Below are 27,303 nucleotides of genomic sequence, written 5' to 3'. Positions count from 1 at the left end.
TTCTGTACATCCTAGCAGAGTAATGATTAGAACTTGCTCTCGATGATGACATCATGAAGTGAAGATCTGCTAGCTAAGTTTTTTTTATGACTACAACTACTTTCTGAGTCATTTAAGCCTCTAACGATGTCTCCAGCATTGGTAGATGAAACATTAGGCAGAGAATAATGCATTGACTATGGCCTTACGCACGTAAAACAAATATCAGCAATAAAGTAAGAACACCTCACTACAAAACCTAAAATGGTAGAAAAAATAAATTTTAAAAACAATGGTGATAAACATTATTATTGTACAAGAGTTGGACCTAGCTGCTTATAGCAATTTCTGTACTCCCAACACAATTTTTCAGTATCACATTGAAAAAAAGAAACAATCCACAAAAATAATTCATACATCTCTTATTGTAAAACTATTTCAACACTTACCTACTTTTTCCTTTTGTTTTTCAATTTCACTTCAACTACTGAGGAAAGAGCCATTCACTAAGTACACTGATCCAATATTTACTTCTGCATCTACGGGTGACCATTCTTTATTTGTCATTTGCTGTGTAAGGTTTGGTTTTAACTATAACCTGTAAACATTTAGGTGAAATGCAAAACAATGATACATGCATAAGCTTCAGATACGTAACACTATCTACAAGGAAAATCAAATTACAATTAAGTTTGGATATATTTATTTTTATGTTTATCAAGGAGCAGCAAGGTGGGATTATATGTGTCACAAAATTTCTGGATCTCTGAATAAGAGGTTTCATCATATCATAGAAGAGAAGAAAGCTTGCTAAAAAAAGCCACATCAGGATTTTCACCAATGACCCCAACCAGGGTAGCTCTTTATTAACCTGTATTCACTTTCCTAATTACCTTTTCTTTCCTCCAATAATTTATTAAATCCTAATTGTTAAATAAAAAGCTATGCTGGTACTCATTCATAATCTTCTGCACATCTAGAGTAATTTAAGGATACAACAACCTTTATGGTTAGACAAGAGTTTGAACCCTGCTATTCCTCTCACATAAGGGTCCAGTACCTTAACCAGTGCACCACCTGACGCATTATTTCTTTGTAGAGTAGGAGGTGATTAACATTGATATGTGTTTTTCCTGTTAGAGACTAACACAGTTTTAAAAATCTTGGCTTGTTCTGCAGACGGATTAGAGACTGGGAAACATAGAAGACTGGGAAGAGCAACCTCAAACTTGGTCAACAGCCTGCTCATCTTTTGCTAAGAAGGCTGATTACTCAGACAGCAGAGACGTTAGAATGAAAGTGGTTAGAAAAAAGGGCATTCAGTCAGGAAATAGCGAACTGTCAAAGGTTGACGACAATGTGTACGTAGTGGTAGGGGGGTCACCACCTAACAAATGACAATGGCTAAAATGTCACTGCCCAATATGCAATCTAGCTAAAATAATATCATGGCGAGAGGGTGTCGGCCAAGTTGCTGAGAGAGGTTCAATTCCCCAGAGCTTGTTCCCATGAAGAGAAGGCCAGTGGTGGTGATAAAATGACACCGCCTGCTGACAGACGGCAACATGAAGATCACTGGAAGGAAGGGAAGAGTTAGTGGGCCGAAGCAGGAGGACTGCAGCCTTGGCAGCATCGTCAGCAGCCTCGTTTCCCGTCAGACTAATGTGACCAGGAACCCACATAAACATCAAGTACTAGCAAGTGGAAGCTTTTTGGACCCACTGCACTAAGGGGTGGACTGTGTACAGCACACAAAAGTTCGGAGGGGCACCCAGAGAATCGGAGCATATGACACAATTAAAAAACCTGTGTTGCCAGATGTAATGCATAGGCTGATAGAGAACGAAAAGCTCTGCTGCAAATACTGAGCAGTGTTCTGGTAGCCGCTACTGAATATGGTCAGTGCTAATGATCAAGGCACACCCAACACCACAGTCAGTCTTAGACCTGTGTACACGAAGGTACTATTGCCAAGTTGTGTGCGAAGGTCGAGAAACTTACACTGATAGATCGAATTTGGGGTAGTTTCCTTAAGAAGCGAATGAAGTCCACAACAAATGCAGGCCTCCACAGGAAGCCAAGGTGGTGAAGGCTTCATACACATCGGGAATGTAGCAGGTAGCATGAAGTTAAGCTGCCGGAGCAATAGCCGAAAGCAAACTCCAAGAGGTAACAGAGAATAAGGACGCACCTCATACTGGCGGTCAAGGGAGTCGTCAAAGGAGGCGGCATAGGATGGGTGGCTGGGCATGGCAGACAAATGGCACATGTATCTGCTGAGGAGAACATCATGATGGTATGACAGCAGTAATTCGGGAGCTTCTGTAGAGAGACTCTTAACAAGGCTAGTGTAAAAGGCACCAGTGGCCAAATGCATTCCCCGATGGTGGATTGTATTAAGATGGTGTAAGATGGACAGAAGTGCAGCTGCATAAATGAAACACATATACTCTAGTTTCGAATGTACAAGGGATTGGTAAAAATGGACAAGAGTGGTCTGATCTGCACCCCAGAAAGTGCCGCTTAGGACATGTAGTACACTGAGGGACCAATATATAGTGGATGGCCAGGTAAGTCACGTGGGAGGACCAAAATGTTTTCTATCAAGCATGAGCTCCAGGAATTTTGTAGTTTCAGCAAATGGAAGAGGTCCAAGATTTAAAGACAGTGGAAGAAAGCCATTGTGCAATTCATGCAAATGGTTTTGTCAGTGGAAAAGCAAAAGCCACTGTTGACGCTTCATGAGTAAAGATGATTGAGCCATCACTGCAGACACCACTCAAGGAGTCAAGTCCATCAAGATGGTTGGATAGTTTAAAAGAAGGGGGTGGGGGGGGGGGGGGGGGGAGGGGCCAAACAGCTAGGTCATCAGACCCTCGTTCCAATTAAAATATTTCCACAAGGGTGGGAGTAAAATAACAGAGACACACAAAACACAGTTGGAAGAAAGGAGAAAACCACAAGAATGACAGAAGGGCAAGAAATACTAAAACGGACAAAATCGGACAAGAAAATCACAGTGAGACGCAAGAAACATGTAGAAGAGATCAAAACAAGAGAGCAGATTACCATGGCTGGCTGACCAAGAGAATAAAAAGGAGAAGCCAGCCACTCTGCAACACATTAAAACCTCAACCTTAAAAGTGGTAGGGTGGAAGACACACAGGGTCAAAGGATATGCGCTAAAACTTAGATCAAATGATAAAACCCTCCCTCACGAATAAAATGTAAAACTAAAGCTGCTGTTGAGGCATTGTCACCCAACACCAAAGGTAGGGTGCTGGGAAGCTGAAAACTCTGCCGCAGAGCGTCTAAAGTAGGCAGTCCAGCAAGAGGTGGACGAACGTAATTTGTGAGCCACAGTGACACTGAGGTGGGTCCTTGTGACTGAGGAGGTAACCATGCGTTAGCCATGTATGGCCAATGTGGAGCCGGCAGAGGACAACTGAATCCCTGTGAGAGGACCGCATGGAAGACGTTCACACATTCATAGCCTCCTTAATGACGCACAGTTTGTTGTGTGTGCTGTTATGCCATTCTGTCTCCCAAAGCCAAAAAACCCTGCAGTGTAAGACAGAACGCAGGTCAGTTTCAGAGATGCCCATATCCAGAAGCAGTTTCCGCATAGCTTGTTTGGCCAGCCTGTCAGCAAGTTCATTGCCTGGGATTCCGAAGTGGCCTGGGGTCCACACAAACACCACTGAATGACGGGATCGTACCAGAGCATAGATGGACTCCTGAATGGATGCTACCAAAGGATGGCAAGAGTAGTACTGGTCAGTAGCTTGTAGGCTGCTCAAGGAGTCAGTACACAGGAGAAATGACTTGTCAGGACACGAGTGATGTGCTCAAGAGCATGAGGTATGGCCGCTAGATCTGCAGTGAAAACACTGCAGCCAGCTGGCAAGGAGTGATGTTTAATATGTCCTCCATGAACATACGCAAAGCCTACATGGCCATCAGCCATCGAGCTGTTGGTGTAAACCACTTCATGGCCCCAGTACCTGTCGAGAATTGAGAGGAAGTGATAGCGGAGAGTCACAGGGTTAAAGGTGACATTAGGGCCATGCGAAAGGTCCAGAAGAAACTGCGGCCTAGGTGTACACCATGCAGGTGTACATGAATGGACCTCGAGGAGAGGAAGGACTCCTGTTCAGACAGGAAGGACCAGACGTGAACCGCAATCATAAGCCCTGACCTGGGCCACCGATGCCGGAGATGAACTGCCGTGGTTGGGAAAAGGGGATGGTAATTCAGATGTGCAGGAGAACTATGAACACGTGCAACGTAACTGATGAGCAGTTGTGCATGTGCATGCCTAACCTTCAATAGAGGGACTCGAGCCTCCACCAGGACACTGGTCACCGGACTCGTTCTAAAAGCTTCCAACGCTAGGCAAACGCCACAGTGGTGCACTGGGTCGAATAACGCAACACTGAGGGCACCGCCGAACCTTAAACCAGACTCCCATAGTCAAGGTGAGATTGAACAAGGGCTCTGCAGAGCTGCAGCAGCGTAGAGCGATCTGCACCCCAGTTGGTGTTGCTCAGGCAGCAGAGGGCATTGAGGTTCTGCCAGCACTTCTGCTTAAGTTGATGAAGGTGAGGTAGCCAAGTCAATTGGGTGTCAAAAACCAGTCCTCCACTACAGTGAGTGGGTATCATTAAGGTAAAGTTCTGGTTCCAGATGAATGGTACGACACCGACAGAAATGCATGACACATGACTTTGAGGCTGAAAACTGGAAGCCGTGGGCTAGAACCCATGACTGCACCTTGTGAATGGCTCCCTCTAGGCGCCACTCAATAACACTAGTACTGGAGGAGCAGTACGAAATGCAGAAATCATCCGCATACAGGGAAGGTGAGACCGTCGGCCCTACAGCTGCTGCTAGACTGTTAATAGCCACTAAAAATAGACACACACTATACGGAGCCTTGCGGAACGCCACCGACTTGGACTTGGAGAGTACGGAGCGACAGGAAGTCTTAGGTAAACAATTGGGTGCGGACCCATGAGACCCCACTCATACTATGTGGCAAGGATATGATGTCACCAGGTTGTGTCATATGCTTTACAGAAGTCGAAAAAGAAGGCAACCAGATGTTGGCGTCTGGAAAAGGATGTTTAGATGGCAGACTCGAGGGACACAAGATTATCAGTGGTAGAGCGATCGCCGCGGAAGCCACCCTTACACAGAGGCAGCAGGCCACATGACTCCAGGACCCAACCCAACTGCTGAAACACCATATGTCCCAGCAGCTTATGTCACTTTTAGTCAGACATCTATGAGAGATGTTTAATCATCTGACTGTGGATCCGAGCCTGCACAGGAGCTGTGTTGGGCCACTGTGCAAGGGCGCTAAGGAGCTCCCACTCTGTGAATGAGGCGTTACAAGGTTCACTGTGGTGTGTAGTGAACGAGAGGACTTTCCTTTCCATCTGCTGTTTGAGGGTGAAGGCTGGGGGGTAGTTCTCCGACACAGAGGCACAAGCATAGTGTTCAGCAAAGTGCTAGGCAATCGCGTTTGCATCGGTAGATAATACACCATTGATGTTAACACCACATAAACCTGTTGGGGTCTGGTACTCAAAAAGATGTCTGATCTTTGTCCAGACTTGGGAAGGGGACTTATGGCACTCAATGGTCGACACATACCTCTCCCAACACTCCTGTTTCCATTGTTTAATAAGCTGACAAATGCGGGCACAGAGCCACTTACAGGCTATGAGGTGCTCCAGGGAAGGGTCCTGCTTATGTCACTGTAGAGCCCGCCGACGCTCTTCAATTGCCTCAGCGACTTCCAGCAACCGTCAAGAGACTGTCTTTCACAGGGGGCACCCCAAAGAACGAGGGATCGCGTTTTCTGCCGCAGAAATGATTGTTGTAATGACCTGCCCAACAACAACATTGATGGCACCATGTGGGGGAGAGTCAGCGGTGACAGCAGAAGTGAAAGCTCCCCAGTCTGCCTTGTTTAAAGCCCATCTGGGTAGGGGTCCATGGGAATGATGCCAGGGAAGTGACAGGAAGATGGGGAAGTGGTCCATACCACACAGGTCATCACATGCTCTCCAGTGGATAGATGAGAAATGGCCAGGACTTCAAACCAAGATATCAATGGCAGAATGTGTGCCATGTGCCACACTTTTATGTTGGGGGCACCTGTATCTAAGAGGCAGAGATCGAGTTGCGACAGTAAATTTTCGACCTCACTACCTCGGCCAGTAGGCTGGGCGCCAGCCCACGAGGGGTTATGTGCGTTAAAATCTCTCAAAAGCAGGAAAGTTTTAGGGAGTTGATCAATCAGTGCAGCCAATACGTTCAGGGGAACTGAACCATCTGGAGGAAGATATACGTTGCAGACAGTTATTTCCTCCGTCATCCTTATCCTGACAGCCACAGTTTCAAGAGGGGTTTGAAGGAGCACTGGATCATTACAAACTGAGTTCAGGACATAGAAGCAAACTCCACCTGACACTCCATTACAGTCGCTATGGTTCCTGTAATATCCCTTACAGCCGCAGAGGGCAGGGGTCCACACTGCCAGGTACCAGATTTCCTGGAGGGCGATGCAGAAAGCAGGTGTAAAGCTTAACAACTGCCATAGCTCAGCCAGGTGGTGGAAAAAAACCACCGCAATTCCACTAGAGGATTACGTGATAGTGAGACTGGGAATGCATGAAACACTTAATGAGGCAGTCAATGCCTTAGGGTCACCTGCTTCCAGCAGATGAGTACCTGTGCAATCAACATCCACTGTGTCTGAGGGTCCAGCAAGATCTAGGTGCCACAATCTCCACCTCATCCTCAGACACAGAGTTTGTGGATAGTGGTGGCATGTGTGCCACCACAGTGCCTTGGTTCTTGGGGGTCTTTTTCTTTTTAGGTTTCTCTCACTGCTCCTTGGGTTTGTCCAACTGGGAGGGCTTCACTGATTCAGTCTCTGGGACTGAGGAGGACCGTGGAGCCCTACGACCAGTTACCTGGGGTTGCTTCAGCTCCTGGCAGGTGTCAGCTTTGCCACTGGTAGGAACCTGGGAAGGGAGTGACCCAAGGGATCTCTTCCTGGCAAGAGGAGCAAAGAAAACTTACTCTTCTCTGACTGAGAAGTGGGGACTGACGTTCCTGATGGTTTGGGGGGGGGGGGGGGGGGGGGAGGGGAGGGGGGGATTGCTCCTGAAGTAGGTTGTGCAGGAGCAATAGGGAGGGAAGTGCCCCCCCCCCCCCTCCTATCAAGGGGGCAGGTGGACTCTTATGGCTCAGAGCCAACTGTACCCAGCTGAATGGAAGATGGTAGAACCGTTGTCACAGCGGTGGCATAGGTTGATGTCATATGCACAGGATGTAGCCTCTCATATTTTCTCTTAACCTCAGTGTAGGTCAATCAGTCAAGGGTCTTGTATTCCATTATTTTTCTTTCTTTCTGAAGAATCCTGCTGTCTGGCGAGCAAGGTGAATGGTGCTCTATGCAGCTGACACAGATGGGAGGCAGGGCACAGGGAGTATTGGGATGTGAAGGACGTCCACAATCCCGACAGGTGATGCTGGAAGTACAGCAGGAAGACATAGGGCCGAACTTCCAGCACCACATAGGGGGAGGGATATATGGCTTTACAACACAGCAGTAGACCATCACCTTGACCTTCTCAAGTAATGTGTCACCCTTGAAGGCCAAGATGAAGGTAATGGTGGCAACCTGATTATCCTTCGGACCCCATTGGACGTGCCAGACGAAACAGACAACTCGCTGCTCTAAAGAAGATCCCTGTGAAATAAGATACCCTGGACCATATTTAAGCTCTTATGGGGCACGATGGAAACAGATATATCCTCCAGCTTGTCACAGGCGAGTAGTGCCCGTGACTGGGCAGAGGATGCTGTTTTGATCAAGACCAACCCTGACCACATTTTGGACAAGCCCTCCACCTCCCCAAACTTTTCCTCTAAATGCTCCACAAAAAATGAGGTTTCATTGACAAGAAAGATTTCCCCATCAACTCTCGAACATACAAGGTACCGGGATGAATAAGCTTTGCTGCCATTCTTAGCCCGGCGTTCTTCCCATAGTTTGGCCAGGGGTTAATGGCGACAGCACAGAGGACGATGCTCAGGAGAGAGCCCTGAGGCACCGCGGTTTCCTGGATAAAGGTGTCCAACAAAGCCAAACACATACATACCTTGAAAATACTGCCTTTTAGAAAGTCCTGGAGGAAATGGGACAAGTGGCCTTGGAAGCCCCATTCGTATACAGTACAAAGGACACGAGTCCATCTGTAACGTAGGCTTTCTCCAAACAAAAAAACATGGCCACTGTCTGATACTTCTGCAGAAAACTGTTCATACATAGGTTTACAAAGTGACGAGATGGCCAACTGCAGAACGGCACACTATAAATTCACATTGTGCAGTGGTTAGTAGATTGTGAGATTCGAGTCACCATAACAACCAGTCGTGGATCATATATTCCATCGTTTTGCACATTCAGCTGGTGAGAGCAATGAGGCAGTAGCTAGAAGCAAGTTGTTTGTCCTTACTGGGCTTAGACATGGGTATGACTGGCTTCATGCCAGCGTCTGGGAAATGTGGTATCTGCCCCAATGCGATTCAACATATGACGGAGGAAGTGCTTGCCAGTAGGAGAAGGATGCTGCAACATCTGAATGTTAACATTATCTGGCCCTGGGATAGAAGAGTGAGGTGAGGTAAAAGCACAATCTATCTCCCTCATAGTAAAGGTGGCACAGTAGCATTCATGTTTCTGAGGAGAAAAGGGTATCGCCCCAGCTGCCTTCACTCAGTTCCAAAGGAGGAAGGTATGGTGATAGAGGATGGAGCTCGAAATCTCCACAAAATAGCAGCCTGAGCTGTTGGAGATAGCAACAGGGTCCACAATGGCATCAACTGCTAGTAAATGAAATATTGCTAGCTGTTTTGCTATCCTGAAGAATGCGACGACACTGTGCACACAACTGTTAATAATGAATACAGTTCACCATCATAGGATGACTGTTAAAAATGCACGGTGCACGTCTCCATGCATGAATCACATCATGGCACACTTCAGTATACCAACAGGACCAATGGACTCTGTAATCTGGTCCCTTCAACCCCCATAAACCAACCAACCTGTCCACCAAGGGACCTGGACATGGCGTAGTACAGATGAAATGCGTGGTATGGAATGTTCTATGGCGGCAAGAATAATGTTTGGAAGGTATTCTACCCAGTCACCACAACAGGGCACCAGGAAGGAATAAAGTATCCAGTTGGCCTTAGAAAGCAGCCAACTGGGTTTACACATACATGGGGTAGGAGCCAGCAAACGGATAGCACACTGGAAATTATCACTAGAGTACGTGTCATCAGAGAGAACGGACCACTTTCGACGACCACAAGCTGGGCAGTGTAGAATAAGAGGTCCAAATGGGAACAGGTGTGCACTGAGTCTGAAAGGAATGTAGGTGTGGCAGTGTTAAGACAAATGAGGTTGAGTTGATTGAGACGGTCAGCCATTAGGGTACCTCTCGGACAGGTTCTGGAAGAGCCCCACAGGAAATGGTGTTCATTAAAGTCACCAAGCAGCAAAAAGAGATGAAGGAGTTGACCAATAAGCTGGAGGAAGTCTGCCCTGGTGACACCAAATGACGGAGGGAATAGGTGAGGCGAGGAAGGATAACGCAGACTGCAACAGCTTGTAGCCATGTGCTCAAAGAGATGGTTTGGCTACGAGAGTCATCCAGTGCTGCAATTCCAAAGGCAGCAGTAAGTCCTCCTTGTTGTATCTAATGCCATGAATGTTCTATTGGCATTCTCTCTGGGTCAGCCTGCAGACTCCAGGGCAAAAAAACTGTAGGTGGAGCACACCAACAATGAAAGTTGGCCGAGTGAAGGTATCACGTGGCAACACTTTTGAAGAGGATATCCAATTCAGGGAAGGAGAAGACCGTTTCTCTTTGTTTGATTTGTTAGAGCCTTTGCAGTTGGCAGATGAAAACTCAGATGTTTATTAGCTGTCTTTGTGGGAGTGTTCCTTTTGTCCTTTCCAGCTTGGTGGTTTTGAAGCACAGGATTTCACTGCCAGGGCCGAAGATTTGGTGGCTTATTGCGCAGCTGGAGGAGGAGGAGGAGGAGGTCGCAAGTCTGCATGGCAACAGTAGTGTAAGTGCTGGATGGTAAAACACAGGGCTTTCAACTAGCCAACAATTTGCATGCAAACAAGGTAAGGTACTTTTTCCTTCACCTGGATTTTCTGGACAGCCCGCTGATCCAGATACGTGGGAAATTCTCGGGATGAGGCTGCATGGTCGCCACTGCAATTGATACAGTGGGGAGGAGGAGGAGGTGGGCAATCACTCTTGTGGGCATTCCTACCACAAGTAACACATTTGGCTGTTTTTTTTTTTTATGTGATGTGCAAGTGTGGTTGTAACATTGACACTGGTAGCAACACATCAGGTTTAGAATGTACAGTCAGTCCGTGATAACTTCACAGCCTGATTTTATCTTTGATGGAAGCACTATTCTATTGGATGTAAGAAAATAAGTGCTTATAGACACGAGGGTTACCTCAACCTCTTTCATCATCTGACTGACTGCAGTGATGCCCTGATCGCAGAGGTAAGTTTGGATTTCTCCCTTAGTCAGACCATTGAGCAGCCGAGTGTTATTAACATCACATGAAGAGTTCAGTGTTCAATGAGCCTTACCACTAACAGGATAAGGCCATGGAGGAGTGAAGCTGTAGTTGTTGGGCTCGAAAAGTACAATTGGTCCCCACAAGCAAAGTTCGAGTATGTAAACAAGAGCAGGATTTCACAGGGCCTGCAATTGCACGAAGACCTTTCTGAATAATAAACGGATTAACTGTAGCAAAGGACTGACATCCTTCAGCATGTGATACCATGAGGAACTGAGGTGCAACTGGGAGATTCTTTGAATATTTAGCCTCATTCCGTTTACATTTTGTAGACATAGACTGAGATGGTAACTGGCTCCTTGCGAGAAAATCCCAATGATTGCCAGCATCACCAATGATACACCTTCCACAGTATCACCTTAAGTGATACTGTTCAAACCTCAGGTCACACCTCTCAAATTTCTGATGGAGGGACCAACTAGCAATTTCGGAGTGTAACAGCTCCAGCAATCACCTCTCCCTGAGACTGGCCTATACCAGGGGGTATGCACGAACCCTACTGTCAACCCAGGACAGGGAATTGTGCTGGCTTATACCAGGGGGTATGCGCGAACCCTACTGTCAACCCAGGACAGGGAATTGTGTGTTACCCAGTCACCTGTTATGCGTCAAACTAGTGTGCCGGCCTTCAGGAGCACAAAGAGAGGAAGGAGAAACGTAGAGGAACTTCCTACACTGAAGTGGAGTAAGGGTAGGAAACGGAAAAAAAAAACAGATGAAGGGCTGTTCTGATTCAGAGTATTAAAATCTCAGAAAACATTCCCAAAAATATCTCAGACATGCTCCCCAAGGGAGAGGAAAAAGAATAGCAGAAGGGTAGACATGCAGCACAGAAAGGGAAGAGGTGCTGCAAAGGCTGGGGCCCCATAGTAGCTGAGCACGAACTTGCCAAAGAACGGTGAGCCCCCTGGGGATCCAGAAGTATAAGTGCCCTTAGTCCCAGAGCTAATAGCAAGTTCACAACAGTTCCTGTTAACACAACTGAGCTCACAAGCCCTCTTATCTGTGCTGTGGTAGCAGTACGATCTGCCACTGCTGCCTTTACAATACATTGATCCTTGCAGGCACTGAGCTGCACAGATGTCCAGAACCTCGCCCACGGCTGTGAAAATGTTCACATGACCACTGATACAGCATAATTGCACAACCAGCACAGAAAGGACCATCCTGCCACTCAGAAGGCCACAATCTGACCCCACTCAAATTGCATCAGTTGGCTGTAGGAAGCACACGTGCATCTCTATGGCATGGTGGACTGCGTGCTTCAAATGTTTCCACCACGATGAGTCTTCTGGCTGTGAACATTCCCTATTAAGGAGTAGACAGAGATGGTGCTCTGGCAGTTCTGCCACTACGCTATCTGTTGGTGGACAACGTTGAAGCCATTATCAGTACATATACTGTCTCCCAGGTGGCAAATGCCACCACCTGCTCAAAATCAATATTATCTTTCCAGCTGTACTAACTTTTTTGCTGGCAGTGTAGTAAATTGCAGGAGCATTTCTGATCAAGTCCCAGAATTAGTATATCTTATGAGAAGTAACAATGTCCACAAGGTGTTAGGAACAAAACTCTGGTTAAAATGGAAGTGAACAGCAGCAATATCCTAAATCCAGATTAGAATATATATCAGGTGGAGAGGTTCTATGCCAATGGTGATAGGGCATTTACAACCGTAAGGATCTTGATAATATTGAGTGAGGTTATTATGGATTCTGAATGCAAATTAATCTGGGTGAACTTAAGGATCAAAGGGAAAGGGCAGTGGGAGAGTCAAACATAGTAATCTGAAGTGTTCATCAACCACCAGCATCAGAAGCTGTAGATGCTGGTGCTTTGGAGACAACTTGGAGAATATTGTGAGTAGGCTTCCTGATCATGTTATTGTATTAGGGGAAGAATTTTGTATGTCAGCTATATGATGGGAGATTTGTGCAACTGACACATATATCAGAGACAAGGATTTTTTAAAAAGTACATACAAATTGCAGTTTACATATGTAGTCAACATCAAATATTCAGTTCCGAGGATGAAGGTATGGAGCACAAAGAGATAAAACTCAAAAGCATTGTACAAAATGACTTCGGCAAGTCAGTGCTCAACGAGGTGGTGAAGTTAGAAGTTGCTACGAAAACAAAGACAGTTTCTTTTCCGATTTAAGTGACATCAAGGCCTAGTTGTCTGCAAAAATGTAAATGAAGCCAAAATGAACATAACGAGAAGCATTCAATTAATTTGAAAGTAATATCTTGCTAACCATCTGACCAGAAATCCTAAGAAATTGTGGTCTCTCATAAAATCAGTAAGCGCATCAAAATAATCTATTCATTTGCTTATCAACCACATTCATACTAAAACTGAAGATGACAGGGAGAAGGCTGGAATACTGAGTTCGGTCTTTCAGAGAAGAGTAATGTAAAATAGTTCCTCCTTACAATAAGTGCATGAATACCAAAATTGCAGATACTGAGCTAAGTGATCATGGGATAGGAACACAACTAAAACTGCATAATAGTGGAAAGGCATCTAGACCATATGAGATACCTGTGAAATTCCATGGAGACTATGTGAAAGAGGTTGCTCCACTGCTAGTTACTCAATATGTTGTTCTTAATGTAACAAAATTGACAGGTGTGATCATAATTTCAGGAGTACCTCCAAGGAACTGTGACAGTACATGACTTATTTTAATGATCTAGTGTACGACATTGGAGGGCTCCATGGGCCTACTTGTGAATGATGCTGTTGTCTACAGCAAGGTTGCAAAGCCACAACACTGAGGCGAAATGCACAAAGACCTGCAGAGGATCGATGGTCTGTGCAGGGCCTGGTTGATGAAGCTAAACATAAATGTAACAAACTATGAATGAACAGGTGGAGATATCCATAACTGTGATTACTGTACTGTAAAAAAAATCACTGGAAACAAAATTACCGGAAAATGTCCAGTACTGACCATATGGAACGACCACACGAAATAAGTAGTAATAAACGCAGATGCCAGGCTGTGATTCATTCGGGGAGGGGGTGGGGGTGGGGGGGGGCAGGGGGTGAGGGGGGGGGGGGGGGGGGGAGCTTCAGAAACTAATTCATCCATGGAAGATATGACTTACAAACACCAGTAAGACCGATTATTAAGTATTGTTTATTAGTATGGACCCTTTACCAGATTGGGTTAAAAGGAGAGAGAGAGAGACGATTTGATGACGAGTGGTGCATTTCATCATAGGATTGTTTAGATGGCATGAGAGTGTTGTAGATATTATGAACGAATTCCAGTGGCAAATGCTACAAGAGAGATTATGATCATCATGGAGACGTTTACTGTTGAAATTACCACAGCGTAAACTCCGGGAAGATTTGGCCAACATATTACTTCCTCTAGCATATGTCTTGTGGAGGGGGGGGAAAAAAAAAAATCGAAGAAATTAGAGCTCACAAGGGACTGTCAACAATCATTCTTCCCAGGCGCCATTTGTGCATGGAACAGAGAAGGGGAAACACATTCTATGATGGCTTGCAAAGCACAGATGTAGTCGTAAATTTAAAAATATAAAACACAAATAAGGAAGCCAGATCAAGAAACAAACATGGAGTTTTATCAGGAATAGCAAATACAATCACATCAAATCAAATATGAAAGACACCAAGATAAACAATAGAGACACTATTATACCTTGCAACACTGGTGGATAAGCAAGGGAGTTACATGAAAAAAATGAGATCTCACGTGTTTGACAATCTAAGTACTTCTCTTTTCCAAATGTTACAACGTCACAGTGAATGTTGTAAAACCAATGCTGAAGAGCAATGATATCTCTGGTTTAAGACAGAATGCTAAAGAAAGGTGAGGTGTGCAACAGCTGAATAACAGTCCACAGTGATTTCCTCACAGAAGGCATCACCAACTGTCGGGGTCTTCCACCTGCAAGACGTCCCATAGTGAAATCATTCTTTGGGTCCATCCCAGAGTCTGTCCCCCAAACCTATACCCCCCCCCCCTTTTTCTGACACCAACTTTCCACATTTCTCAAAATCCACAAAATTAACCATCCTGGATGCTCCATTGTAGCTGGTTACTGTGCTCCCACAGAAAGAATCTTGATTCTTGTTGACTGACAACTTAAACCCACTCCTGGCTTCCCATACTGAAAACACTCACCACTTCCTTCACTATCTTTCAACCCTCCCCATCCCTGTAACAACCTGGACCGACCCCTATTCATCACAGCTGAAGCTACAATGTGGGCACAATGTAGTCAGCCATGACAATGTAGTCACTTGTGTTTATGTGCTGATCAAAGACTCATAGCCTCAACTGTTCAACTGTTCAACGAGTTGTTGCAGTTGTTTGTGCTAATGTAGCAAAGCCAGAAGTTAGTAAGAATTTGCAGAACAACCTGCAGAGAATTGATGAATGGTGCAGACTCTGGCAGTTGATCCTGAACATAATAAATGTAACATATTACGCATACATAGGAAAAAAAATCCACTACTTTACAGCTACACTATTGATGACAAACAGCTGGAGACAGCATCTGCCGTAAAATATCTATGTGTAATTATCCAGAGTAACCTTGGTGGAATGACCATATAAAACAGATATTGGGAAATGCAGACACAAGACTCAGATTCATCGGAAGAATCTTAAGCATATGTGACTCCTCCATGAAAGAAGTGGCTTATAAGGCACTTGTTCACCCGATTCTTGAATACTGTTCATCTATCTGGGATCCCTATCAGGTAGGACTGATGGAGAAAATAGAGAAGATCCCAAGAAGATCGTCAAGTTTCATCACGGGATTGTTTAGCTGGTGGGTGAGCATTACAGAGATGTTAAACAAACTCCACTGGCAGACGTTACAAGAGAGACAGTGTGCATCACGGAGATATTTACTATTGAAATTTTGGGACTGCTCTTCTCAGGAGGAGTCAGACAACATATTACTTCCCCCCACATACATCTTGTGTATTGACCATGAGGAGAAAACTCGAGAAATTAGAGCCAATACAGAGGCTTACCGACAGTCATTCTTCCACACACTATTCGCGAGTGGAACAGGGTTGGAGGGATCAGATAGTGGTACCAAAAGTACCTCCGCCACACACCATTAGGTGGCTTGTGGAATATGTTGTAGACGTAAGCTTTACTCACTTCCTTTAATTACATTCGAGCTTGAATTTTCTATTGGTACATTTGGAAAACAAGAAGTCAAGTCTGTAAGAGATCCAGATGAAGAGCTGCCAAAGTTATCAAAAGATTAATGATGGAGGGAAACTGATAAGACAAGTGAATTTAGGATGAACTGTGCAACTCACAACAATACTAGAAGTAAAAATAATTTCTATGCCTTGAATTCAGGACAGAGTTCTTCATTCTGGTGCACAGTCTATGGACTTAATCTGAATACCACAAACAAAGTTTCACAGGTTGTTTTCTATTTTTGCATAAGATACTTGTCATGTCTGGTGGCTCATTACAGCATAATAACGTAACTACGATTTCTTCAGTTACCAAATTATATTAGGTTTTGTGGAAATGCCTTCACAAGCCTTTAATATGCAATCACTAAAATTTACAACAAAAAAAACAATGAAGAATCTGATTTCTCATGGGTGCCTATGTACAGATGCAAAAGTACTGTGATATCACTGTTGCTGCAGGAACAATTCAGGATAATGTCATTGTGCCATTGTTCTGTTGTATTTGATGTGCTCGTATGCGAAGTCTACTCTGCAAACTCTTCAGTACTAAACCTATCCCTGCTGCTGCATATCACTGTTAATCTACAGTTAAAACTGCCAGAAAAACAAACCCAAGACATAACAAGCAGTACTGAATGCAAGCCTGAGGGCGAAGAGTAAAGTGGGCTTTACTGTTAACAGCAAGTACCATGACCGAATGAAACAAGTCTGTTTCTGAACGAGACACATGGCATATACCTCTGATATTAGAAGTTTTGTGTAGGTATTTTTTAGTGCTATACAGTTACAAAGATAAATGGGGATAAGGAATGAAGAAAAATGCAATTGCTCTGAAATGGGTCATCGGAAATCATGGGTCCCTTATATCAAAATATTCAGAAAAATCCCTGAACAACTTTCAAAATTTTGTCAGTTGAGTTTGGATTCACCCTGTGTTAGACGTTCCTGGCAGGGAATTGAAAATCCCCAGATATTAAAAAAAAAAAAGAAAGTACATGAATACTTCATTAGACACTTGTTATCCAATGGATTACAATATTTGGAATCAGGGATATAAATTCCACATGACTAATTTTTGTATTAAGCAGATCTTGACTTTGCCAGTATGGAGAGACTGATCAAGTGTGTGTTAGGTGGGCAGCAGTGGCCACTCCTTCCGATTAATGGAAAGTTCTTAAGCAATAAATGGTTGGGTACAGACAGTCTTCATTTAAATATGTTAATTTCCAAAATTCTGAGTAAAATTTTTACTGATACATGTTAAATTCTAAATAATAAGAGAAACTATTTACAGGTGCTCAACAGCGAGATTATCAGAGCCCTGACACATGCTAAAAGAAATAAATGTGGACAAAATCACTAAAACTGCTGCACACAGTGAGGATGAAAATTGCCAAATACCACACATACACTAACTCTCACCTCACTCACAATGACTCACACAATCACTCTATCTCACTTGCATTAAGACAACAGAGAAATGGTGAAAGGGTGCTGTACTAGGGATTAAAATACAAGTAAAATATCAGAGGAGCTAAAACAATGGCACAGGCAAATGTTACCGACTAACCATTTATTTAAAAAAGGCTCAGCCCATAACCCTGTTAACACATTAAGACCATCTCCTTAAAGTCTTGAGAAAATTTTGAACAATTCACCAAAATCTTAAAACTATGATCACATTCACTGGAAAGTCCATCACAATAGAAGGCAGGTCTATTAGCAAATCTGTCGATATCCTCTGGGCTGAAAATAAAACACAGTTTAATAAAATGTTGAGCACAACAATCTGCCAAAAGCATCACACATTGGAGGGTCGTCTTGACAGAATATGAAGCCATGCATCACATGGCAGTGGTCTATACAAGGACGAGTAGGGAGGCTCATCTCATCGACATGATTAGAAAGAGGTATGCCACGGCCACACTGTCGGCTTTACTAGATGAAGGAGCGGCCACTGCTGCCTACTTAACACACACTTGATCTTGCATCGATGGGAGGATGAGTGGGTGGAGGTGACAGACAATATGTCTGTCATATGTCATATTGTCTGTCACTTCCACCCACTCATCCTCCCATCGATGCAAGACTCGATATCTAAACAATGGGGAGATAGCACGCAGGAGGATAGCACACCAAACTAACTGTTGAGTGCGACACACCTTCTTGGCTGCTACATCTGCCCTCTTCCTCCCTGCAATAACCATGTGCCCCAGCAATACCTCCTTCCTCAGCCTTTGTAGTTGGAGGAGGCATCCTGAATACTCTGGACCGCTTTTTCTGCTTGATACAAGTGTTGTAGAGAATGAAAGGCACTCAGAGACTCAATAGATAAGGAAAGTAGTACTCAAATTGCATTTCATCTGCTCCAGGGCCCGCAAGATAGCACAAATTCCATGTCGAAGACAGGAAAGTCTCAAGGCAGTCAGACCTTGAGGACACAGTCAGGGAAAATAAAAGAGCTACCAATGAAGTCCTGTTCTGATCCATCTGTAAAGGCAGATACAGCACTGCGGTGATCAGTTAAAAGCCCTTAAATGTGTATTAAAACATATGGGGGAGTTCAACCTCTCCTGTACCACACTAAATCTAAAATTAGCTGGGCGTCTTCACTAATGAGGGTGGCAGGCACTTAAAACTCTAGATTTAGAGTTGTACCTGCCCCATACCAACCGACTCAAGCACACGCCACACACGAATCCCAAAAGGCATTGTGGCTCATGAACAGTTGGAGAAAAGGCATTCCAGAGGCAGGTGAGCAACAGTGTGATATGCGGGTGAAGTTGGAGCTGCGAGAAACTTACATGCTTGAATGCACCATGAAGAGCTGCTGCCAGATGGTAAGTGGCAGTTCCCAAGCCTCAGCACAGAGACTGGGTATGGGACTGGTCCTATAAGCACCAGTGGCCAACCTAATCCCATCATGGTGAACATTGTCACCGATTTTCAGATAACGTGGCCTCACCTATCCACACACTGTGCACCCATAGTCTAGCCATGAATGCACAAAAATCCTACAAAATTGAAGCAGACACACCCTGTCCACTCCCCCACAACCTGTGGCTAAGGCACTTTATGATTTTCAGTGCCTTCTGGGTTCTGGCTTTCCAGTATCTCAGGTGTGGCAAACATGACAATTTGGAGTAAAAAGTGAGGCAGAAGATTGCCAAGTCTTTAAAATGTAAAATGGTGTCCCTCATATGCAAGTTAGGTAAATTAAAATCATGATGAAAACACACACACACACACACACACACACACACACACATACTTACCTGAAGAAAACTGAAAACCCATCTTTGCAGCCCACTCCTCCAGCCTCTGCACTGTAAGTTGCAACTGGTGAGTCACTGTTGCAACACTGACGGAGGAATAGAAAACGGTAAAATTGTCCACGAATAAAGAGCATTGTAGAGGACTCCTCACCGTAGATGTGATACTGTTTGTGGCTATGGCAAACAGGGTAACACTTAAAACACTGCCCTGAGGTACGAGGGACACTGTTCTCCTGGTCAAACCTATCCAACAGACCATCGCCAATGTGGGACCTACAAAACTCAGACAGGAAAGACAGTGTGAAGACAAGCAAGTGGCCATTAAAAACCCATTGATGAAGTTGCTCTCCAATATTGTGTCTGCAAGTAGGGTCATATGCCTTACTGATGTCAAAGAAGATACCATGATTGTGTAGTGTTTACATAGAACAACCTGCTGAACAGCCACATCTAGCAGGGTCACGTTGTTGGAAGTGGATCAATATCTTTGGAATCCGCACTAAGAGTGCCTAAGGAGTTGCTTGGTATGTAGCAACCAGACCAGATGACAGTTAACAATTCACTCCAGGGTTTTTCCAACATGGCTTCTTAAGGTAAGACTCCATTAACTACAGGGGCATGTGCAGTCCTTTCCTGGGTTTGAGGATAGGGACCAAAATTGCCTATCTCTAAGAGTTGGGAAAGTGACCTGCCAGCCATATCAAATTAAAATGTTTGAGGAGGATTTCCTTCGACGCTATAGGCTAATGTCTAAGCATGCAGTACCAGATTTGGTTGTGTCTGGGAGCAGTATCACAAGTCTCAGACAGTGCCAATTCCAACTCCCACATGGAGAATGGGTAGTTGTAAGACTCAGAATTGTTGGATCTGAAGTCCCACTTGCCCTTCTAATAGTTGCACGGTAAAGGCGAAATGTCGGATTCTGGGTGGCACTGGTAGTAGTCTTTGCAAAATGCTCTGCCATCATCTGAGCGATGACTCTGGGCGTTGTTTGGAGACACCCTGTCTCAGAATTGCTGCTAGTGATAAATGACAGGATTTACTTGAAATCCTACTGATGGTTTCCCATACTTTTGTGGAACATGTGGAATGGCTGACTGAGTCTGGGAACACTTGCCATGGCCATTTCTTGCTCTTCTTACCTGTGCATTGGCCTCAGTTCTCTTGACTGGAAGGGCTATGAGATTCTCTGCTGTTGAGTGCTACTTAAACTGCCAAAGAGCTGCACACCTGTCTTAGACTGCTGAGGGGGCACTCACCAGTCCACCAAGGTACAGACTGCATCCTATGACGTCATGAAGACTTTGGAGAAGTAAGTTGCATGATGGATCACTTGTGTTACGTGGTCCAGCCATGCCTGGAGACAGTGGTGTTCAAATATAGTCAGCTCACTGAACAGCATCCAGTTAGCCCTGCTGACCATTCATTTTGGTGGCTTCTGTCCAGATAATGCTCCATCCAGTAGGTTAACCTCCAGTGGGAATTAGTCAATGGAATGAAGGTTGTCAATGACTTCTCACTGAACAGAGTCCACATGAGCTGGAGAGCAGAAAGAGAGGATGATGGCTGATAATGACCCACTAGCACCACAGAAGGGAGTGGGAGTACCTGTGTTGAGGATGCACAGCTCCTGAGATGTCGTGAGGCTCTCCAGAACACGACCCGAGGGTAGGTAGAGGCCAAGCCCCACGATACGTGATCGGCATTAAAGCCTTCCAGTAGGAGAAACTGTCAAGAGAGCTATTCCATAAGATCTGTGAGAACCTCAGAGACTACTGCATCTTGTACAGATAAATACAGCGAGCAAATAGTGATCTTCCAACACATATGAATTTCAACTACAAATCCTTGCAAGTAAATAGCCAGGAGGAGAGCAGAGGCATGTTGCTTGTTACTGACAAACAAAGCAACCCCTCCCATGGCTTTTTCCCCAGTCAAGTCATCCTTGTAGTGGATGGTATAGCCCTCTAGCATAGGGAGCATGCCTGTGCTAGAAGATCAGTTCCTCCACAAGTCCTGAATGCATTGATGTCCACTGTTGTATGGGAGCCATTTAAGTCGTGTGGTTTTACTTTACTACCATCTTTGCACCACAGTGGTGAGGCACTTAGAGAGCTTAAGGGGGAGTGGAAGGGCTGCTTGGGTCCGATGACGAGGCTTCTTACTCCATGGTGTTCTCCTCATTTCAGAGGTGTCAGAAGAGGTTTGATGGCACCCAGGATAGTTCTTGACCTGAGTGTTGTGACCCTTTCCCTGTTCCCTGTAACTTCAAGTGTGATGGGAAAGAGGGCCCTAAGAGGCACTCTGCTTTCCGTGTGCCTTCTTGATGCTCACTGCGAAGATGTTGCTGGCTCCGCCTGCCACAGCTGCCTGACTGATAAGTCTTTATTCACTTTGCTTTGGCACGTACAGGTGCTGGTTGTGGACAGTGGTATGCTGGACGTCGCCTGCCAAGAGGGAGGTGACCACGAGAAAAAGGTTCAATAACCAACAAAAGGATAACATTTTATGAGTTGGGGTGTGGAATGTCAGAAGCTTGAACGTGGTATGGAAGCTAGAAAATCTGAAAAGGGAAATGCAATGGCTCAAGCTAGATGTAGATGGGTCAGTGAAGTGAATTGGAAACAAGACAAGGATTTCTGATCAGATGAATATAAGGTAATATCAATAGCAGCAGAAAATGGTATAACATGACTAGGATTTGTTATGACTAACAGGAGAGCAGAGAGTGTATTAAAGTGAAGAGTTCAATGATAGGGTTGTTCTTATCAGCATTGACAGCAAATCAACACCGACAACAACAGTTCAGGTATGTATGCTGATGTCGCAAGCTGAAGATGAGGGGAGAGAGAAAGTATATGAGGATATTGAAAGGATAATACAGTATGTAAACGGAGATGAAAATCTAATAGTCATGGGAATTGGAATGTAGTTGTAGGGGAAGGAGTAGAAGAAAAGGTTACAGGAGAATATTGGCTTGGGAGAAGAAATTAGAAAGGAGAAAGACTGAGTTCTGTAATAAATTTCAACTAATAATAATGAATACTCTGTTCAAGAATCACAAGAGTAGGAGGTATACTTGGAAAAGGCCAGGTGAAGTGGGGAGATTTTAGTTAGATTATATCGTGGTCAGCCAGAAACTTAGAAATCAGACACTGGATTGTAAGGCTTACCCATAAGCACATATAGACTCGGATCACAATGTAGTAGTGATGAAGAATCGACTGATGTTTACGAGATTAGCCAGCAAGAATCCATATGCAAAGAAGTGGGATACAGACGTACTAAGGAATGATGAGATATGGTTGAAATTCGCTAAGGCTATAGATACAACAATAAGGAATAGTTCAGTAGGCAGTAAAGTTGAAGAGGACTGGATATCTCTAAAAAAAGAGCAGTCACAGAAGTTTTAAAAAAAAAGGTACAATGAAGGTAACTCTGAAGAAATCTTGGGTAAAGAAGAAACACTTCAGTTGATTCATTGAAGAAGGAAGTACAAAAATGTTCAGGGAAATTCAGGAATACAGAAATACAAGTCACTGAGGAATGAAATATATAAGAAGTGCAGGGAAGCTAAGACGAAATGGCTGCAGGAAAAATATGAAGAAATCGAAAAAGAAATGATTGTCGGAAGGACTGACTCAGCATATATGTAAGTCAAAACAACCTTCGGTGAAATTAAAAGCAAGGATGGTAACATTAAGGGTGCAACAGGAATGCAGAGGGGAGAGTGTATAGGTGGACAGAGTACACTTAAAGCCTCGATGAAGGGGAAGATTTGTCTGATGTGACAGAAGAAGAAGCAGAAGTCAATTTAGAAGAATTGGGGGATTCAGTATTAGAATCAGAATTTAAGAGAGCTTCGGAGGGCTTAAAATCAAGTAATGCAGAAGGGACAGACACAATTCCATCAGAATTTCAAACATCATTGGGGGAAGTGGCAAAAAACCGATTATTCACGCTGATGTATTGAATGTATGAGTGGTGACATACTATCTGACTTTTGGAAAAATATCATCCACGCAATTCTGAAGACTGCAAGAGCTGCACAATCAGCTTAACAGCTCATGCAACCAAGTTGCTGACAAGAATAATATACAGAAGAATGGAAAAAAAATTGTGGATGTGTTATATGACAATCAGTTTGGTTTTGGGAAAGGTAAAGGCACCAGAGATGCAATTCTGGTGTTGCAGTTGATACTGGAAGCATGGCTAAAGAAAAGGCAATGCACATTCATAGGATTTGTCAACCTGGAAAAGGCGTTCAACAATGTAAAATTGTGCAAGATGTTTGAAATTCTGAGAAAAAGAGGGGTAAGATATAGAGAGATGGGTAATATACAATATGTACAAGAGCCAAGAGGGAATAACAAGAGTGGATGATCAAGAATGTGGTGCTCAGATTGAAAAGGGTGTGAGACAGGGATGTGTAGTCTTTTGCCCCTACTGTTCAATCTGTACATCAAAGAAGCAGTCATGGAAATAAAAGAAAGATTCAGGAGTGGAATTAAAATTCAGGGTGAAAAGGTATCAACGGTATGATTTGCTGATAACATTGCTATCCTGAGTGAAAGTGAAGAAGAATTACATGATCTGATAAATTGAATGAAAAGTGAGTACAGAATATGCATTGAGAGTAAATCAAAGAAAGATGAAAGTAATGGGAAGTAGCAGAAATGAGGATTGATGGTCAAGAAGTAGATGAAGTAAATGAATTCTAACCTAGGCAGCAAAATAACCAATGACGGGCGGAGCAAGGAGGACATCAAAAGCAGACTATCACAACGATTTTCTGGCCAAGAGAAGCCTGCTAGTGTCCAACATAGATCTTAATTTGAGGAGGAAATTTCTCAGAATGTGCGTTTGGAGCACAGCTTTGTGCTTTGTGTGGTAGTGAATCATGGCCTTTGGGAAAACCAAAACAGAAGAGAATTGAAGCATTTGAGATGTGGTGTTACAGACAAATGTTGAAAATTAGCTGGACTGATGAGGTAAGGAATGAGGAGGCTCTGCGCAGAATCGGAAAGGACAGGAATATGTGGGAAACACTGAAAAGGAGAAGCGTCAGGATGATAGGAAATCTGTTAAGACATCATGGAATGACTTCCATGGTACTAGAGGGAGCTGCAGAGGGCAAAAAAATGTAGAGGAAGACAAACACTGAATTACATCAAGCAACTAATTGAGGACATAGATTGCAAGTGCAGCTCTTCAGATGAAGAGTAGTTTATGGCGGGCCGTATCAAACCAGTAAGAAGACTGACAAGTAATTAAATAAATAAATAAAAAAAAAAGTTAAAAAAGTTATAAAGTTGACGAATTACAAATTATTCTTTCTGAATGCAAAAAAATTACAGTTATTTATGTCAGTGAACATTGGCTTACAGATAATGATTTAAAATTATTAATATAATTGAACATTTGAAGCAGACAACTGCTTTTGCAAACAAAAGCTCTCAAATACTTATGTATTCTGATACAAAATATAAAATAAGAATGATTTTTATTATGTGAATGAAGCTTATGTATTTGAAAGCTGTTGTGTTAAGCTAAGGGACTTAAATGTCATAGTAGCTTATATTTACAGAGTACCCCAGAAAGCTACAACTGACACTTTTCTAGTCAAATTCCAGTGCCTGCTTGAAAACCTCAATGAAAAAAGAAAAGAAAAGTGTGTAATAACTGCTGACATCAATATTTATCTCATAGTTGAAAGCAGTGATGTGTCAAAATTCATTGACATAATGAAAAACTTTGGCTCCAAAGAAAACTTCATGCAAGCCCCACTACAGTAAATGCGCAGTTGGCAATCAGTATTGATAATACATTAACAAATAATGTGTTTGTAGGTGTTTATACATTTTGTTTCGTTTTAGTATGGTGAGTAGCAACTTTCTTTCACATAATATTGTTACATTCTAATCACTCTGCATTATTCACTGTACTGCCAAAACTTAACAGGGAAATTACATCTAAAAAAAGTCATACAAAAATGAACTTGTATTAAAAAGATTCAACTATATTTAGTAATAAGTTAAGAGAGACTGAATGGGCTTTCAACAACTGTAATTCATGTAGCAGTAACTTTGACAAATTTTTAAATAGTGTTCTTGAAATGTTTAACGAAACTTCTCCACTTATAACCATATGCAACAAAATTACTAGTACATGTAAATGGATAACCATAGCATAAAAGTTTCCAGTGTCATGAAGAGGCAACTCCACAATGAATTGAAGTACACTAAAAACAGGCATTTTACTGTGTATGTTAGACATTATACACCTACATTTAAAAAAAGTTGTGAATGCATCTGACAAATGATAAACAATAAGTTCATTTTACAACAAAAAAAGTAAGACAAGACAGTGTGGCGCACAGTCAAACCAGAGTTAGGTTTAAGAGTTGGTAGTCATATCTAGGATTAAAGTAAATGATAACATTACTGTAAACCCAGCTCAAATATCTGAGTATCAGAGTAAAGTACAACCCTCCAGACTCCACCAAGAAGTTGATTATTTCACAGTTTTTTTTTTTTTAAAAGTCTCAATAATAGATGTGGAAAATGTTATATTCTCATAAAAAAACACTGCTGGGTGTGATGTGCTACTCACTAAATAGCATCACATAATAGCATCTCCACTACATTTTGAAGTGCATCAAAAACAGACCTCTGTTCAAAAAAGGGTCAAGGGAAGACATGGGAAGCTGTTGAAGGTGTCAGAGATTGTAGCTGCAAACCAGATCCAAAATTTTATTGTACAAAATTATAACGAGTAGCCAGTCTGGATGTAGCGAATAACTTTAGTGAAAATATTTGCAAAACATTTGGTCAGACATAAAGTTGTAGGTATCTCCTGTGGTCTTACAAAAGCCACTGATGTAGTAAACCATGCCTTGCTTCTCTAAAAATTCATTAAATATTGGATTAAGGGCAATGCTCTGAAATGGCTTTCTGTTTTACAAAGGGCAGCTATTACTTCCAGTGTGGTGAATTATTATTCTAAATGGAATACAATATCACAAGGTGTGTTTCAATGCTCCTTTTTAGGGGCAATTATGTTCCTATTCTATGTAAATGACTTATCTGTAAGTTTAAATTTTCCTTCAGTTCTCTTTTCAGATGATACAGAAAAAATTCTATGCTCTATCATGAGAACATTAGATACCGAGGACAACTGGTTCCAGTTAAATGGGTTGAAATTTCAAAACCAAACATTCAAAATGTGTGGAATGTAAAATACAACACAACAATCAACTTATGGAAGAAGTTGAGACATTCAAATTCCTTGGAGTAAATGTGGATAAGCACTTAAGATGGAATACACATATTGATATCCTATAACATATAGTAAGTAGGCAAATTCCTCTGATATGAGGACAGGAGAAATAGCATATATTATAGTTATTTTGAAGCTATCATTAGGTATGGTGTAATTGTTGGGAAGTCTAAGTAGTGTATCTTGAATACTGAAACAGCAGAAGAAAATTATCAGATACATGTGTGCTGCACAACAAAAAGAATCTTGTTGCCCATTATTTTGGAAGCTACAAATCCTAACTGTTCCCTTGATATAGATTTACAAAATTGTAATCTTTTGGCAGAGCCGACAAAAATTATTTGAGGATAATCATTTAAAAAAAAAAAGAAAAAAAAAGAAAAAAAAAACACACACACACACACACACACACACACACACACACACACCACAAGAAGGATAAACAATATTATGCCACCCACACACCAACAGAAATTATACACACAAGACTCCACCGTCTATAGGGATGAAATATACGCAGTATTTCCATCTTGTTCCTGTGGCGGATTTCAAGACTAATTTGTTCTATACAGTACATGAAGTAATGTGTATTACATATGGCCAACATTTTCCCACCTGAATTCTGAGTTAGGTGACCAATGGATAAGACTTAGTATTTATGTGTGGTAGATATGGCCCATGACTGTAACTTCTAAGACCGCTGCGAAACAACCAGATAATAATAGGGGTAACATAAGAGAAGATGTCTATTATAAAAAAAAAAGACAACAAATGGGCTTAGGTAGTCCAAATGAAGAAAGGACACAATCACTAATTTTCATCCTCTTCGTACAAACAATACATATTGCACAGAGGTTAGTGTTACT

General features: G+C 43.0%; 1 protein-coding gene across 8 annotated transcripts in view; it reads right to left on the bottom strand.

Moving 5' to 3' along the window:
- The window catches only part of LOC126458246 (uncharacterized), an 80,804-nt gene that overhangs the window by 42,502 nt on the left and 10,999 nt on the right, over window positions 1-27,303 (bottom strand). For 6 of the 8 annotated variants that reach the window (XM_050095150.1, XM_050095147.1, XM_050095154.1 and 3 more), the window contains exon 2: window positions 429-577. The gene's annotated coding sequence lies outside the window, so the exon portion shown is untranslated. Of the gene's footprint in view, window positions 1-428; window positions 578-19,159; window positions 19,175-27,303 lie in introns of those variants that run through there. The other 2 variants (XM_050095153.1, XM_050095148.1) reach the window with 2 other exon arrangements.

This window comes from Schistocerca serialis, chromosome 2 (assembly GCF_023864345.2).
Source record: "Schistocerca serialis cubense isolate TAMUIC-IGC-003099 chromosome 2, iqSchSeri2.2, whole genome shotgun sequence".
Classification (NCBI taxonomy): domain Eukaryota; kingdom Metazoa; phylum Arthropoda; class Insecta; order Orthoptera; family Acrididae; genus Schistocerca; species Schistocerca serialis.
This window is presented reverse-complemented; position numbering and strand designations above follow the sequence as displayed.